The sequence below is a fragment of the Nomascus leucogenys genome, chromosome 18, assembly GCF_006542625.1.
Source record: "Nomascus leucogenys isolate Asia chromosome 18, Asia_NLE_v1, whole genome shotgun sequence".
NCBI lineage: Eukaryota > Metazoa > Chordata > Mammalia > Primates > Hylobatidae > Nomascus > Nomascus leucogenys.
This window is the reverse complement of record NC_044398.1, coordinates 90675008-90690575: the sequence shown is the minus strand read 5'-3', so window position 1 is coordinate 90690575 and position 15568 is coordinate 90675008. Positions and strand designations below refer to the sequence as shown.

The window sequence follows — 15568 nt, the reverse complement described above, 5'->3', positions numbered from 1 at the left end:
CTGAGGCAAGCAGATCACTTGAGGTCAGAAGTTCAAGACCAGCCTGGCTAACATGGTGAAACCCTGTCTCTACTAAAAATACAACATTAGCTGGGCATGGTGGCAGGTGCCCGTAATCCCAGCTACTCTGGAGGCTGAGGCAGGAGAATCACTTGAACCCAGGAAGCGGAGGTTGCAGTGAGCTGAGATTGCAGCACTGCGCTCCAGCCTGGGTGACAGAGTGAGACACTGTCTCAAAAAAAAAAAATATACACACACACACACACACACACACACACACACACACACACTCTTATATATGAGAAAATATTCAGGCCAGTGTGGAGATCAATATCTCAAACACCCTGAACACCCTGGGCCTCAGCTATGGCTTCGCTCCAGGTTCTGGGCTCGATCTCTTGCCGTAGGTCTAGTCCCCAGCGAGCTCTCAGCCCTGGCCCTGCAGCCTGGGCTGGACCCTGCTTCCATGGTCAGCTTCACTTTCCCCCATTCACTCTTGGACATTGCCTCTTTTTTCCTGAGGGATAGCGACGTGCCTTTCATTTTGGGATGTGACACGCCTTTTCAAGTACCTCTGCAGTTTAGCCTTCATCCGATTGCATCTGGGGAGAAGAGGGAGGGTTGGAGGTGTGTTGTCTTCACAGTGCCAACCGGAAGTCCCACTTAACTTGAAAAATACCATTTAATTTTTCTGTTACCAAAGTCTGTTCAGTAGAAGAAAGAAATTTGGAAATCTTGAAAGAAGATAAACAAAATAAAAATCTATCACCATGCAGAAATAGCAGCCACTGTTAATGTTTTAATTTGTATCCCAGTCTTATTTCTGGGGATTTAATTATACACGTACACATACACGTGACTGGAGTCATACTTATCAATATATCATAAGCAGTGTCTTAATTCCATGATTTCAGAATAAACAAGGGTCCAGCTTCTGTTCCTCACTGCCTCCCCCCATCCCAGGAAGACTTGGCAGGTATTTATATCTATGAAGAGAGAAGCAGAAGCCTGCCCTACCTTCCCAGGGAAATAGAAAGCTCTATGCAGAATATCAGTGCGGCAAATGGAGCAGCCAGTTTAGCAGTGCACATGGCTGAGGGATCATGTGCATGACTCAAATATCCAGACTGCAACATGTGACTGCAGGATGAAGTCATACTTCCTTTTACATCCCCCTGCTATGATCGCTGGAGCCCCCAGCAGCTTGATTGCCGGAAATTAGCTCCCATAGCAGTGGCTCCAGCTATTTCTGAGTTTCCCAGGAGCCGCCTCACGTGGACTCAGGGACTTGCCCCTTGTGATTTTCTCTGTGGCCCCTGCTGCTGCTGCTGCCCATGCTGAAGACGCCCGTTGTTAGGACGCCAGGCTCCTGGGCTCTGCTGCCCGCCAGCGGCGTTGTCGCTCTGACTTGGGGTGGGGGCGGAGGCACTTTCTCTGTGTTCCTACTCAAACCCAGATGTGACAGCTGGGCCTGTGCCTTATATCCACACAACACAACTGAGGCGAGGCTAGAAGTTTTTCATTGCCTATCACCTCTGTATTAGTCGGTTTTCATGCTGCTGATAAAGACATACCCGAGACTGGGCAGTTTACAAAAGAAAGAGCTTTAATTGGACTCACAGTTTCACATGGCTAAGGAGGCCTCACAATCATGGTGGCAGGCAAGGAGGAGCAAGTCACATCTTACATGGATGGTGGCAGGCAAAGAAAGCTTGCGCAGAGAAACTCTGCCTTATAAAGACATCAGATCTCATGAGACTTATTCACTAACAAGAGAACAGCATGGGAAAGACCTGCCCCCGTGATTCAATTATCTCCCACCTGGCCCCTCCCACAACATGTGGGAATTATGGGAGCTACAATTCAAGATGAGATTTGGGTGGGGATACAGAGCCAAACCATATCAACCTCTATTATTAAAAATTGTTTTTAAATTTTTAGATGTTGACAAATAAAAATTGTATATATTCAAGGCATACAACATGATGATTTGATGTACATATACATTATGTAATGACTGCCACAATCAGTTAACATATCCACCACCTCCGGAAGTGAGCGTGTGTGTGTGTGTGTGTGTGTGTGTGTGTGTGTGATGACACTTAAAGTTAGCTTTCTCATCAGATTTCGAGTAAACAGTACCATGGTATTGTTAGCCAGAGTCCGCATGCTGTCATCAAATCCACAGAACTTATCTTCTAAGAGAAAGTTATAAGATGTACCCTTTGACCAACATCACCCATCTCCCCTATCCATCCCCCTAGCCCCTGGCAACCCCCATCTGTTCTCTGCTTCTATGAGTTTATCCATAGAACTTCACTCACATCCGCCTATAAGTGAAGTCAGGCAATATTTGCCTTTCTGTGTCTGGCTTATTTGGTTGAATACGGTCCCCTCCAGGTTTATCCATGTTGTCACAAATGACAGAATGCCCTTCTTTTTTATGGCTGAATATTATTCCACGGCATATGTATGTGTTTGTGTGTACCACATATATTCCATATGTGGCATGTTTGTGTGTGTATATAAATACATACACACACCACATTTTCTTTATCCATTCATCTGTTGACAGACACCTAGTTTGTTTCCATATCTTGTGAATAATACTGCAGTGAATATGCGGGTCCACATAGTTCTTGAGGGTACTAATTTAATTTCCTTTTTTATTTTAAAGTTTCATTTTATTTTTCAGTTAATTAATTAGAGACAGGGTCTCAGCTCTGACACCCAGGCTGGAGTGCAGTGATGCAATCACAGCTCACTGCGGCCTCCACCTCCTGGGCTCGAGCGATCCTCCCACCCTAGCCTCCTGAGTAGCTGGGACTTACAGGCATGCACCACCACACCTGGCTAATTTTTAAAGTTTTTTTGTAGAGACAGAGTCTCACTGTGTTGCCCAGGTTGGTCTTGAACTCCTGGCCTCAAGGGATCCTCCCACCTCAGCCTCCCAAAGAGTTGGGATTACAGGCCTGAGCCATCACACCCTGCCTTACTTTCTTTAGATATATACCTGCAAGTAGGATTGCTGGATTCTGTATGGTAGTGCTATTTTTATTTGTTGGAGGAGCCTTCATAGTATTTTCCATGATTTACATTCCTGCCAATAGTGTACAAGAGTTTCCTTTCTCCATACCCTCACCAACACTTGTCTCTTGTCTTTTGTCTTTTGGAGAAGGGCCATCCTAACAAGTGTGCGGTGATATCTCATTGTGGTTCCGATTTGCACTTCTCTGATGAGTGGTGATGTGAGCACCTTTTCATCTACCTGTAGGCTATATGTCTCTTCTTTGGAAAAATGTCAGTTGAGGTCCTTTGTCCATTTTAAAATCAGATTATTTGGGATTTCTGTATATATTTTGGATATTAACCCCTTATCAGATATGGGGGTTGCAAATGTCTTCTGCTTTGTAGGTTCTTTTCATTTCGTTGTTTCCTTTGCTGCACAGAAGCTCTTTAGTTTGATGTAGTCCAACTTATTTTGTTTTTGCTTATATTGTCTGTGCTTTGGTAACATATTCAAAAAAATTACTGCCAAGACCAGTGTCTACAAGCTCATTCCCTATGTTTTCTTCTAGGAGTTCTACAGATCTTACGCTTAAGTCTTTAATCTATTTCATGATAATTTTTTATATGGTGTAAGACAAGGGTCTAATTTCATTATTTTGAAGGTAGATATTCAGTTTGTCCAGCACCATTTATTGAAAAGACAGTCTTTTCCCCGTTGTGTTTTCTTGGTGGCTGTGTCACAGATTAGTTGACCATATATGTGTGGTTTATTTCTGGGCTTTGTTCTGTTCTCATGGTCTATGTGTCTGTTTAATGACAGCACCAAAAGATTACTGTCGTTTTGTAGTATAGTTTGAAATCAGGGACTGTGATACCTCCAGCTTTGTTCTTTCTCAATATTGCTTTGGCTATTCAGGGTATTTTGTGTTTCCATATGAGTTTTAAGGTTGTTTTTCTATTTATGTGAAATGTCATTGGAATTTTGATAGAGATTACATTATGTAGTATGGACATTTTGACAATATTATTTCTTCTAGTCCATAAACTTGGGATATCTTTCCATTTATTTGTGTTTCTTTTTTCAGTTTATTTCATCAATGTCTGATACTTTTAAGCATATAGATATTTCACTTCTTTAGTTAAGTTTATTCCTAAGTATTTTATTTGACAAAATTCAACATCCTTTCATGATAACCGCCCAACGAATGAGGGTTAAGAAAACTGTATGTGACAAGCCTAAAGCTAACATCACACCCAACAGTGAAAAGCTGAAAGCATTTGCTCTAGGATGAAGAACAAGACAACGATGTCTACTCCTGCCGCTTCTCTTCAATATAGTACTGGAAGTCCCATTCAGAGCAATTAGACAAGAAAAAGAAATAAAAGGCATCCAAATTGGAAAAGCAGAAGTTAAATTATCTCTATTTGCAGATGATATCATGTCATATAGAAAGCCTTAAAGACACCACCAAAACAAAAAAAACCCCGCAACTGCCAGAACTAACAAGTAAATTCAGTAAAGTTGTCAGATACAAAGTCAACATACAGAATCTGGTGTGTTTATATACACTAACAATGAACCATCTGAAAACACAAATTTAGGAAAGTCCCATTTGTAATAACATCAGGCTAGAACTTTTAATAAAACTGTATATACAGCAGCATAGTGATCATGGGAGAGAGATACAGCAGGGGGGACAACTTTTAGTGGCTACTACCAGATGAACCTGCCTTCAGATGTGGCACCCCCCTTCCAGAGTCGCAGCCTGTCTTCAGAGTGTCTTTGAATGGGGCCTTCATGCCTTGCTTGTGTCCACCACTCCCTTGAAAAGGCCAGCTTCCTGCCTCACCGTGATCTACCTGGAGCCCCAGCCCAACAGCCATGAACCAAAGCATGGAGAGTTTCATGCTTAAGTTGTCTGCTCCTTAGTTTTCTGGCAGGGGCTGGTGTTGGCAGCAGTTGGGACTGAAAGAGGCCATAGCAGTTGGCTGCCTGGGCTCTTGGGTCCTCGGTGGGTTCCAAGGGGATTGGAAAGTCCATTAACTTAGCAGGGTGACATAAGGTGGAGACCGTTCCATGAGTCCTCTAACAGAGGCCATTCGCATCTTCCTTTGTTGGAAATGGTCCAGTCCATGGCATATCTACTCATAGACTTTGTTTTAGAGCCAAAGGGTGGGCACCTGGGCCAGAAATTCAGTGAGTTAGGGGAACAAGAGTACCCACCTGTTCCCCTGGCTTTCCTAGGTGTGAAGGAAAAGGTAGTGGCCAATGATGCGAAGATGTGGGCCATGAAGTCGGGCAGACCTGGGCTTCAGTCCTTGTTTCACTTCTAACTAGCTCTGTGCTAGACCAGTGGCTCAGACTCAGTAAGGGAGAGTGGCAAATTCTTCTGCATCAGGGCTTATGGCAAGTAAAAGTGAATGGGCCAACCATGGTCCATGGCCAGTAGTGCTAAAAATATTTCCTTTTCTCTTAGAGACATACATCTGTGTTCTCTCTCCAGTAATCTAAAAGTGAGTAAAAGAAAACCCATTTGTATATAAATGGCTATCACTCACTAGGGCAAAGATCCATGCTCTCATTTTCCTCTTCCAAATCCATAAGAGCTGTAGATGACAGGCCCATGCTCTGAGCAGCCCCCGGTTATTGTATTTGACATGTATCCATCAGGCGCATGCACAGACACACGGGTGACTTCCTGCTTTTGTGGGATTGAGAGGGGCAGGACCTGTGAGTAAGACACTCCCTGGCAGTGCTCTCACGGACAGGCAAATACACTGCCTGCATCCCCTCTGACCTGTTCGTTTGTTCGTTCGTTCGTTCATTCATTCATTCATTCATTCATTCTGTCCTTCTTAAAAATTTAGTCCTGGGAATATATACTGAGTGTTCTTTTGTACTTCCTTTGGATAAAATTGACCAGATCCGTGTCCTCATGGAGCTGATCCTCTGGTTGAAGGAGAAAGACAAGAAACAGGTCTACCTAGCATGCCAGATGGTACTCCGTGCTGGGGTCAGCAGTGACAGTTGAGCCAGAAGCCTCACGGAGTGAGGGGATAGGCATCGAGGCTGTCCAGGGACAGGGCACTCCAGGCAGACGGAACAGCCACAGCTCTGGCTCCGGCTCTATGGCTTCACCCACTTCATCATCTCTAACATCCCGGACCGGGCCCTGGTCACCTGCAGCATCCTCTTGGATCCCTCGTGCTCCCTGCCCCAGCTGCCCCAGCCTCCTTTCACTTGTCCCCTGTTACACGAGCCCCTGCCACATGTTCCCTCTGCCCTGCCCTTTGCCCTACAGCTGCTCCCCTTCCAGGACTGTCTACTCTGACTCCTTTTTTTTTTTTTTTTTTTTTTAAGGTGGAGTTTTACTCTGTCACCCAGGCTGGAGTGCAGTGGTGTGATCTCAGCTCACTGTAACCTCTCCCTCCCAGTTTCAGGCGATTCTCATGTCCCAGCCTACTGAGTACCTGGGATTATAGGCACCCGCCAGCATGCCCCACTAGTTTTTGTATTATTAGTAGAGATGGGGTTTCACCATGTTGCCTAGGCTGGTCTGGAACTCCTGACCTCAAGTGATCTGTCTGCCTCAGCCTGGGATTACAGGTGCTGGGATTACAGGTGCTGGGATGACAGGTGTGAGCCACCACGCCCAACCTCCAACTCAATATTTTGGTTCCAGATGAAACATCAAAGCTCAGCTAATCCAACCCCACTCCCAGGCGTGGTGCCCCTGGCAGAACCAGGCCCCCTCCCGCAGCCCTCATCTCCCTTTGAAAGCCTATGTTTCTATGGGTGATTATTGGCATCAGGTTGGCTGAGGTCCCCGAGGACTGAGCCCTGGAAGGCGGGGATCCTGCCTGGTTTTGTCCTCCATGATAGCCCCAGGGCCTAGCCCGCAGCTTGGTATACAGCAGGCCACCTGGTGGTGACTGAGGAGGGAACACGCAGTTCTGCCTGGGGGACAGCGGGGGTTAGGAAAATTGAGGAGGGTCTTGAAGGAGGAGTACACACCCTCAACCTAGCATCCAGTTCTCATCATGTCTAAAAACTAATAAAACAGCACAGGCAGTGTCAGGGGGGTGGGAAGGCTGGTCTTTGGGCACTTCCGGCCATGCCACTTTCAGAAGCATTGAGTCAAATGTCCAGAGACAGTAGACCATGGGCTGAAATGGAGTGAACATAATGTGTGCACCTCAGTTCTCTCCGAGACACAGAGGCTGCTCTTCAGCTACAGTTACATTACCGCAGTTCCAGGTAAAGCAGAGACTGGCTGGGTCTCTGCCACATCCAGACCTTTACGCTACATCCTTCTTTCAAGGGTCTGTGGAATGGTACTGGCAGTTCTTAGTAAATAATGCATTTCCTCTTGTACTAGGCTGCCTCATTTACATAACCCAGTGAACTGAAAAGTCGTTTTTCTTGGGCCAAGTTATTCATCTTATTCTTGGCATTTGGCTGCAATAATATCAGTTTATCGGCACGGCCATACAGTAATTCAGGCATTTTGTTCTAGCAGTGAGGACACTTATAGTTAATAACACATGAAGCCATTTCATTAAAAGGAAAGTTTTGTTAGGATACATTAACACAGGCCTTGAACCCAAACGCAAATCATTTCATTCCCTGGCTATTAAGGAAGCAAAATGAATTGGGAACCTGAAGTCATTTTTTGAAGAATCGTTGTTATCCTCATGTCATCTGATTCTCTCTGCATTCAACAGTCCGCGTAAAGGGGATCAGGGTTTTAGAGAGATGATAACACTTGTTTTTCTCTGAGATGGAGAAGATGTGCTATAGGCTTTGGGGGCAGCATACACCGAAGGCCCCGTGCTAGTTCCACTGCTCACTCCCCGAGCGATAGCGCATTTCTTAGTTGCTCCACGTTTGTTTTAAGGCATACAAAATTGCAGGGCTGGCCGGGTGTAGGGTGGCTCATGCCTGTAATCCCAGCACTTTTGGAGGCCTAGGCAGGTGGATCACCTGAGGTCAGGAGTTCAAGACCAGCCTGGCCAACATGGTGAAACCCTGTCTCTACTAAAAATACAAAATTAACCAGGCATGGTGGCTTGTGCCTGTAATCCCAGCTACTTAGGAGGCTGAGGCAGGTTGAGAATCACTTGAACCCGGGAGGTGGAGGTTGCAGTGAGCTGAGATTGCGCCATCGCACTCCAGCCTGGACAACGAGAGCAAAGTCCGTCTCAAAAAAATAAAATAAAAAAATAAATCGCAGGGCTTTTGTGAACATTGTGTGTAACATGTCTGGCACGTGACAGGTGCTGTGAAATGGTACAGCTTTTTCCGTATGTCCAAGAAAGTTCCAGTTAATACTAGTTTTCACTCTTGAATATTCCAACATGCAGAAAAAAGTATTCAGTTTGGAGATGCAGGACTTTGGATTGTTAAGGAGTTACGTGAAGTTTGAAATGGAGAGGGAGGCATTTGGTCTATGCTGCAGGAAGCAGGGGCAGCCTGACATGTTGGTTCCACATTCGCTGTGTGTCAGTGAATGTTTACTTCTGAGTTCTCACCGCCTTCATGTCAGCGGGTTTCTCTGTGGGGTCTGATCCTTGCAGGGGTTTATAACATCCATCAAGTATCTCCTACGAGGTCCTCCTCCTAAAATAGCACTCTTGCCCAGGAACCTGGGGGCTTGCGTGGCAGGGACTGGATAAATGCCCAGGCCGGCCTGCAGCCAGCAGAGAGGTGCACCGAGCTTGTTCTGAGTCAGAAGCCCGGGAAACGCTTCCTGGGTTTTGTTTTAGCACTCAGAAACCCACTCAAGAAGGTCATTTCCTGAACTCTGCTGTTTCTGTTGAGTTTTCTGGAAGCAGAGGGGATGCTTAGCTGCCCAATCCACAAAGCGTGCTTTATGTTTGTGTTTCCCCACCTGCCTAGCATTTGACAATTAATTAGGCATGGTAATTACCTGCTTTAATTTCATGATTGCACATCCTATAATTAGCCCTAATTCTGTAATAGGGAAGTTCATGTACACAAAGGCAGCCGATGATGAAGGTGATAAGGGTTACAATATTAACAGCTGTCATTGCTTATTGCCTGCCAGGCATGGGCGAGGCACGACACCTCACAGCCACCCAGTGACATTGGCATTGGCGTGTCTTACAGATGAAGAAGCTGAGTCTCAAGGTGGGGTGTCATCCCCAGGGTCACAGCAGCCGAAAAGGATAATTGTGGGGATGTGAACCCAGGCCTCCCTCCCTACACAGCTGTGCCCTTTCACGCTGCCATTCTGCCTCTTGCAGGAGCACCTGAGATCCGACATGCTTTGGGCTGAAGATGCTCATTCCTGTGCTTGGCACACCCTTAAACCATATTGAGGGCTTCAACCACTTAAAGGAAGCTTTTACATCTTCATTCTTTGTCTCCCTGGCTCCCTCCCCACTTCTTCTTTTCCACTCCCCTATGGGAGTGCATGTTTGTGTGTGTGTGTCTGAGATAAATTTTACCCTGGAATGTTGACTGCTTGGTGGTTAGATGTTTTAGTACGTGTACAAAATGTTGTCCTGAATATAATTGCTTAATTCTCCTCCTTTCCCAAAGACTTAGCCTGTAGCACTGTCTTCATTTATCCAAATAGAGACTCAGGGCTTGAAGAGGTGAATTAACTTATCCAGGATCACTTGGCTGGCAAGGGGTGGAGCTGGAATTCGAGCCCATTTCTCTCTGAGGCTGGAATCCAGTGTCTGGGCTCCCTCCCGATGCTGACGGATGACGACGTGTGAGGTCCACGTGGATGTGCACCCACAGAGCCTTGACACTACCTCCTGCCCCATCTATGGCCTGGCTTAGACATCCCTGCCCCACAAGTTAGGATGAAAGCTCACTCTCCCGAGGACAGTGAAGGCAGGGCTTTGTTTTGTTTTTGCTTTTAAATTCAGGATTAACATAAATACCATCACGTGTATAAATGTTAAGTTTATGGTTCAATTAATTTTACTTCTGTATAGACCTTTATAACCACTGCCCAGATATAGATCCTGGATGTTTCCAGCACCCAGAAGGCTGCTTTGTGCCCTGCACAAGAATCTTTTCTCCGCCCAAGGTCATGAAGACATTCTGCCATGTTTTCTCCTCTCGCTTTATGATTTCACTTTTCACACTGAGGTCTATGACTCCAAAAGACACGAGTGCAAAAGCCGCACACGCGAATGTTGATAGTTGCTTTATTCATGAAAGTCTCAACTGGAAACAACCTAAATGTCCACCCCAGCAGAACAGGTAGATACAAACAGGGAAATATTCAGACAGTGGAATACTATTAGGCAGTGCAAAGCAACATGAGGGCCATCCACAGCAACACAGCTGCATCTCATGTCCACAGTACTGAGTGAAAGAAACCAGACCCAGAGGAGCACACGCTGGTTCTGTTTAGGTCAAATTCAAAAACACGGGGAAGACTGGGTACAGTGGCTCACGCCTGTAATCCCAGCAATTTGGGAGTCCGAGGTGGGTGGATCACCTGAGGCCAGGAGTTCAAGACCAGCCTGGCCAACGTGGTGAAACCCCGTCTCTACAAAAATACAAAAATTAGCCGGACGTGGTGGCAGGCACCTGTAATCCCAGCTACTCAGGAAGCTGAGGCAGGAGAATCACTTGAACCTGGGAGGCGGAGGTTGCAGTGAGCTGAGATCGCACCATTGCACTTCAGCCTGGGTGACAGAGCGAGTCTCCATCTCAAAAAAAATAAAATAAAATAACAGGGAAGAAATCTAGGGGATAGTGCTTAGCATTGCAGGAGAGCACTATTGATTAGAACAGGGCATAGAAAAGTCTCATAGGAACACTCTGGTAGATGCTCTTCATCTTCTAAAAGAAAGCGTCTCCTTGAGACCTTATCTCTACTGGAGCTTGTTCTGGATTCTGTTCATTGATGGACTGAGGTTTTTGCATTTTTTTTCTCCCCTTAACCAACCTTTACCTCCACTGTTACTACAGACATCATGAGGGTAATTCTTCTCAGTGGAAAAGAAATCTTCAGATTTGAACTTCCTCTTAAAATGAAGAAGAAAGGGTTTGCCCCGATGCCCGATTACAGATATTACCCTCCTATTTAATCTTCTTTTGCTGAGCCAAGGAGATCCAACATAAAGTGGTTTTTTATTGCTAGTTTTAAAAGGGAACTTGGTTGTGTCGGAAGAGGTCAACTCTTTATCCCTGCAAGGAATTATTATCTTTATGGCTCAAGCAGAAGGAATTGGGGCTGATCAAACTTAATTTGGAGGGGAGAGGCTTTTAAAATAGCAAACAAAACAAAAAACTCTAACGATTTTGAGTCTAAGCCCTTTGAAATCCTTAGTGAAATAAGTCCATGATTTAGTTAAGTATATATAATTCAAGGACAACTTAATTTGCAGAGAAAGTTTCCTAACTTTGGATGTTTGAAGCATTGTTGTTGTGGATCAGCCATTTGGGTAATTTTGGGTAATTTTAATGGCATTAGACTAGCTTCGATTAGATCCGAAAGGAGAGGCACAAATGAGGTGAGATTGGAACGTCTGATAGCAAGGAGACCTTTCCGAGAACACGGGATCTACAAAGAGGTGCCTGGGCTTCAGGGGAACTAGGCAAGGGCTCCTGGTCCCAGCTACCCACATTGCTGGTCTGGGGTTCCTGGTGCCTTCAGGATTCTGGGTCACTGCAGCAGCCTGCTGTTGTCAGAGGCATTTGAACCAGAGCAACCCCATCTTGAATAGGGGCTGGGTAAAATGAGGCTGAGACCTACTGGGCTGCATTTTCAGATGGTTAGGCATTCTATGTCATAGGATGAGACGCGAAGTCGGCACAAAATACAGGTCATAAAGACTTTGCTGATTAAACAGCTTGCAGTAAAGAAGCCACCTAAAACCCACCGAAACCAAGATGGCTACTAGCGTGACCTCTGGGTGTCCTCTCTGCTACACTTCCACCAGCACCGTGACAGTTTGTAAATGCCATGGCAACATCAGGAAGTTACCCTATATGGTCTAAAAAGGGGAGGCATGAATAATCCATTTCTTGTTTAGCATATAATCAAGAAATAACCATAAAAATGGGCAACCACCAGCTCTCGGGGCTGCTCTGTCTATGGAGTAGCGATTCTTTATTCCTTTACTTTCCTAATCAACTTGCTTTCATTTTACTCTACAGACTCGCCCTAAATTCTTTCTTGGTTGAGATCTGAGAACCTTCTCTCAGGGTCTGGATCGGAACCCCTGTCCGGTAACACTGTGATAGAAAGTGTTAGAGGGCAGAGGGCAGGTAGCCGTGGGTTCAAATTCCTTATCTCCCCACATACCCTAGGCAAGTGATCTGACCTCTCTGAGCCCATTACTTCATCTGAAAAGGGAGTGTTCGTACCATCTGCCTTGCAGATTAACATGCGGCTGGACAGTGAGGGGCGTAGAGCCTGGGATAGGACTCAACAAATAATAGGTGGGCAGATCCTGGGTGCAGATTTAGGCCTGATGCGTTTTAGTTACCTAGGGGATATCATGTCCTCGTCTGGAGTTTGTATCAGAGGTCCAGACTAGAGATACAGATTTTAGAGTCATTGGCCTAAACATGAAACATGCAGGCCTGGGATTGCGCATGTGTGTTCCGGGGAGAGGCAGGGCGTGGGCAGGAGAGGAGGTGCCCATTTGGAAGGTGGAGAGAGAGGCCTCCAGGGAGCAAACACAGTGGGCTCTTGCATGTACCTTATGAAAAATGTAGAGTCAGAATTTATCACTCACAAGAGAGAGACTTGTTTTTATTATTACGTTAACAAGGTTTTAAAGATGTGTATTGACATTCACTGATTCAAATTACAATGGCCATTTATCATTGGAGGCTTTACCCTGTGGGCTGTTCTTAACTCGGGTAATTTTTTTAAAGTGCATTGATCGCTCTCCCACTTCTCTGGTTTCCCTTGTGATGTATTATAGTTGCTGTATATCCTTGGAAGGTGCTAGGGCCTGTAAAAGGCTGATGAAGCAGTGCTCATGTTTTCTCTACTTGGTTAAAATAAAGAAGGTGTACGCCCACGTGTGCTGGTCCCATCTGGATGTGACCTTTTGTTCAGTTGAGCTGATAATTGCAAGTCCAGATCTTGACCTTAGCCTACTCATTCCTAACCCAAGTCCAGTTCCTCTCCGTCTGTAGGGTGGTCCGTGTGATCCCAGGCATAGCTGCGCTGTTCGTAGACCTGAATTCTCTCCATACCACTTTGGGTGGGAGATGCTGCTCTCAGCTCCATTTTGTAGATGAGGAAATGAATGGCCAGAAAGATTGCATGGCTTGTCTGATGGGTGAGTTTGTGCATTACATCAGGGGTTCTTGAAATTGCCCACTCGTGAGAATCACTGGAGAAGCTTTGGTTGCACTGGGGATTCCTGGGTCTCAGATGGTTAATGCAACCCACCCAGTGGTTGGTAAGATTTGGAAAGGACTGCCCTTCTCCACACCGGATCTTGGATATGTTGGTGGAAAAATAACAATAATGACTTCTTTTTTTTTTTTTTTATATACCTAATGCTAAATGACGAGTTAATGGGTGCAGGAAATCAACATGGCACATGGATACATATGTAACAAACCTGCACATTGTGCACATGTACCCTAAAACCTAAAGTATAATAATAAAAAAAAAAAAATAATGACTTCTTGATTATTTAGATCGGGGGTTATCAAACTCTTTTTGTAAAGGCCAGGAAAAATACTTTGAGCTTTGCAGGCTCTGTGGTCTATTTCAGCTTCTTAACTCTGCTGTACAGAAGACCCTTGACTTATGATGGGGTTATGTCCCCATAAGCCCATTCTAAGTTGAAAATATCGTAAGTTGAAAATGCATTTAATACGCTTCATCTCGTGAACATCATAGCTCAGCCTAGTCTACCTTCAAGCTGTTCAGAATACTTACATTCACCTATAGTTAGGCACAATCATCTAACACAAAGCCTATTTTATAATAAAGTGTTGAACAGCTCATGTAAAATATCATACTGCACATCACTAGCCTGGAAAAAAGATCAAAATTTGAAGTGTGGTTTCTACTGAATGCTTATGGCTTTTGTACCATTTTAAACTTGAAAAATTGCAAGACAATTACCAGCCTAAGTGAGGGACTATCTATATTTCAAAAGCAGCCAAAACAAATCACTGTGGCTGAATTTGGCCCATGGGCCATAGTTTGCCCACCCTGATCTAGATAATTAGTAGTATGTATGATGATCATAGAAGTGATTGAACTTGCCACTCTCCAAGAGATGTTTGGACTTTTATAAGAATATATCATAAGCAGGTATGGGCCATTCAAGATATATAGGGTGACAGCCAGGTGCGGTGGGTCACGCCTGTAATCCCAGCACTTTGGGAGGCCAAGGCAGGCAGATCATCTGAGGCCAGGAGTTCAAGACCAGCCTGACCAACATGGCGAAACCTTGTTTCTACTAAAAATACAAAAAATTAGCCAGGTGTGGTGGTGGGCACCTGTAATCCCAGTTACTCGGGAGGCTGAGGCAGGAGAATTGCTTGAACTTGGAGGTGGAGGTTGCTGAGATCATGCCACTGCCCTCCAGCCTGGGCAACAGAGTGAAACTTCGTCTCAAAAAAAAAAAAAAAAAAAAAAAAAAAAAGCAAAGGACACAGCGACATTTCTCAAAAAAAAAAAAAGAATATATATATATATGATGAGAATTGCATTCAGTTGCTCATAAAAGACCCCTAAAACATTAGCTTGAACAAATTAGAGATGAATATTTCTCGTTTGTTGAAGAAGCCTTGAGTAACTGATCTGATTATAGGTTTGGTGATGTGACGTCAGCAATAATGGGATGACATTATTGCTCCTTAAGGTCATCAGAGACCCCAGGACTTCTGTAAACTTCATAGGCATTCTGTTTCTCCATCTCACTCCATCGGAAACATCTATCCATTTGTTAATTGACATGTTGTGGTTTTAGTCTCTAGTCTTTCCTCCTGTTCACAGAATAATGTGAGACATTCTATGGTCGCCATACTAGAGTTCGAACACATGATGTCTGTGTTTGGGGTTGATAGGTGGCTTTCACATAGGAACAGAATTTATCACTCACATTAGAGATGCTTGTTTTCATGGTCATAGAGGTTTTAAAGATGTATATTGACATTCATGGAGTGTAAATTACAACATCCGTTTATCCTTGGGGACTTTTCTCTCTGAGCTGTTCTTAACTCATGTAATTTCAAAAAGTAGATTGATCTCTCTCCTCCCTCTGTTTTTCCTTGTGAAGTTGCTACTTGCCCCTGGAAGGTGCTAAGACCTGCAAAAAGCTGATGAAACAGCCCTTACATTTTGTATCCTCAGAGTATTCTCTAAGGAGTCATAACTTGATTAAAATAAAGAAATTCTGTGTCCCGGTCATGCTTATCCCATCTGGACATGGCATTCAGTCTAGTGGGGCAGATCTCAGCTCTTGCCCTCTCCCTTCTTTCTGAAACTGAATTCCACCTCGTCTGTGTGGTGGTCGGTGTGGTCCCAGGAAACACCACATTGCTCTCCAAACCACCTTTGGAGTGAGGTGCTATTCTCAGCTCTGT

The 15568-nt window shown here is 44.8% G+C and overlaps 1 protein-coding gene across 1 annotated transcript in view; it reads left to right on the top strand.

Annotated features, from left to right (window-relative positions):
• Positions 1-15568, top strand: part of SNX29 (sorting nexin 29) — a 575039-nt gene that overhangs the window by 470282 nt on the left and 89189 nt on the right. The window lies entirely within an intron of this gene.